Below are 3,029 nucleotides of genomic sequence, written 5' to 3' on the forward strand. Positions count from 1 at the left end.
TCAACGACAAACTCAACGGGTCGGAGGTACATTGCAGCCAGCCAAGCGTTGGACGATCGTCGAAGAGAAACTTGACTTGGACGGGTTTACACATCGGATGAGACATTACAGCGGGAGATGTTCGTGCAAGATGTTATGTTCAAATATACTTGTGCGATGAAAACTGGTTAAACTAGCGAAATTTTTAGGAAATCGTTTCTATTTTAAATTCATTTAAATATTTTAAATTCTCTTCAGAGACCTTTTGAATTATTTAAGGTCTGAAAAAAGGAAATTGTTTTGCAATATTTTTCCCCAAAGAAAGCAATAACTGCAAAATTAAAAATCAGAATCATGTCATACGATAGAGAACTGCGAACTAACTTTTTCATATATCGTCACAAAAAATCCTAATTATTGCTGGAAGTCATCAAGAGAGTACTCTCGTCCCGCAATAATGTCGTACCTCTCACGCACGAGCGAAATTTCTTTTCCATGTTTCTGTTTTGTTACTGAATTTCTTTTCCCAAACCGCAAACCAACATCACGGTAATGCCTTCTTCGCGTGGTTTACCTTGACTCTGGGTCCACCACACCTTGCTAGCATCTCATCTCCGGTAAGTGGCAACGACCCAGACCCGACCACGGCCTCCTCGCGAAAAATGGTAGCTGCTGAGCAGTACATAATGAGCGCATTATGCCAGCCTCACATAAATTAAGCTGATTGGAGGATGCTGTGGGACTTTTTCAGCTTTCAAATGCGAACGTCTCCGGATCAGCTGTGTGAGTTCCCCTGGGGAGGTGTGTGATTATGACACCGTGGCTTGGATAATACCTGGACTGGGAAGAAAGAAAAAATCGCTTCAAATCGGTGTCTGTTGTCTGGTGATTATTATGTCTGTAGAGCTTTTGAACCGTCGTAATAGCCTGAGGGCATTCCCATAAGTTTTTTAGATTTTAGAGTATTTATTACGAAATCGATGTTATCAATACAACAATTCAGTGTGTTTTTAATAAATATTTATTTAGGATGAAAGTACGATTACATGCAACCTCGATAATACGAATTATGGAACTTCGCATGGATTGAAATAATTTAAGCAAATCCCAAAAACTTTTTTTTTCGTATTTTTTATTTTCTTATTTTTAACAATAAATTTGAGTTCGGCGAGTCCATTTAACCCACTACAACCCAACTCCGCCTTTAGACGGGCTTCGATTTAAAAATTCGCCAAAAATCATTTTTTCAACGAATTTTTGATCTTTAAAAAGCATTGGAAAGAAGAACTCTTAAAATTTTAGAAAATTTATGGGTTGAAAGTTTTACTTGTTTTATGTGACTTTGCCAATGTGTTTAAAAATTTCATTTTTAAGTGTCAAATTTGGCTGTGTTTTTTTCTAACATTTCCTTTATTTTAGGTAAAAAGAAGTATGCGATAATTTTTCTAGTGTCCCAGACTATGCCTTACGCATTTTTTTACAATTTCAATAATAACGGTGCCATTTTATAGCAGAAAATGTGAAACACAAGAAAAAACTTGAAAAAGTGGCTGTGAAAACATGAAAAAATAGATAGGCAAAATGTAATGATAGGAGGTGATAGAATAGGCCAAATACTTCCAAAGCGATTGTCCACGCTCCATTTTTAAAAAGTTTTTTTTTTTTTGTATGGACAATCCATCCAATTTTTGTATCCACGAAAGGGGGGGGGGTTGAGATTCCCAAAAAAGTGTCCACGTGGTTTATGTCTCTCCACTCTAACCACTCTAACAAAGGGGAAAAAAATAAAAAAGTATAAAAATTGAATTAACGAGCCATGGTTTCAACATTTTAATGAAAAACATGTTTTAAAATGCATTATACACCTGTCCAGTTGTTTTGCCATCATTAGTTTCCAAAATATCTAAGTATTGACGAAAATTTTATGTTTTGCGAAAAATATTTTTTTGCGGTGCTGTTCATTTGAATTTCGTAAAAAAATCAAAACATTTTTAAACATGCCCAAACATGATTATCAATGCAGAAAAATGCATTTTAATTTGATTTCATGGAAATTTTGAAATTTTTTGGAAATTGTTTTTTTGCCCCCTGATTTTTCAGACCGATTTTCAAGGGGGGCGACATAAACTTTGAAAAATATTTGCAGCAGCCTAAGTGTAGGCGAAAATTTAAATTTTTCAGATAATTAAATAATAATAGTTAAGGGCAATGCAAATATTTCTTTAAAGTTGTTGTACCTTGACTCTGGTCAAAGTAAAAATAGGAGAAGGGTGAATTAACTTAAAAATAATAATATTAAGATTAAAGCCATAATTTCAACATTTCATAGGAAAAGCGGTTGCAATTTGCAATTAAAAAAAAATATTTTCTTATAATAACGCCGTTGCAATTTTTTTTAAAGTTTATGACTTTCAGGAGTGATTGAAAATCATCTTTTAAGTGGATTCAGTAAATTTTCTGTAATATGAATTTTTTGTGATTTTCGACATGTATGTAACCTCTTGATCAATTTGCTTATTCAAAAAGTGAAAAATATACCGGATCCAATCCTGAAATAATTTGATTATAATTTTTTTTAAACCGTTTCTGATCACTTTTTTTTTCATTAGAATGCAAAAAAAAATTGACAAGACACCATTTTTTCGATGGATCAACTAAGGGCCCTTTTGGAACGAGCAGTCAAGTAAGACCTTTTCTGTCAAGAAAGACCGCGAAATTATTTTTTTAAATTGATTTAAAAATTTATTTCAAACTCTTTGTGGTCGTACAAAGGGTCATTGTACTATGAAAATTAGCCTTATCGTTGTGAACAATAATATTAACAATCCAAACTAAATTTTAGGACTCAATTGATAGAGATGTTCTATGCTGTTCTGATTTTTTTTAGATAAAAACTGAAGAACCAAATTAGATTTACTCTTCATGAAAATAAGTTCAACTATTATTTTTTCAACAGAAGCTTTTTTAAATGAAATTTTAGACTCTTAAATTTTATAAACCATTGCGCACAAAACAAATTAGTTACCTTCATCTGGGGCGAATCGATATTT

The sequence above is a fragment of the Culex quinquefasciatus genome, chromosome 2 (genome assembly GCF_015732765.1).
Source record: "Culex quinquefasciatus strain JHB chromosome 2, VPISU_Cqui_1.0_pri_paternal, whole genome shotgun sequence".
NCBI lineage: Eukaryota > Metazoa > Arthropoda > Insecta > Diptera > Culicidae > Culex > Culex quinquefasciatus.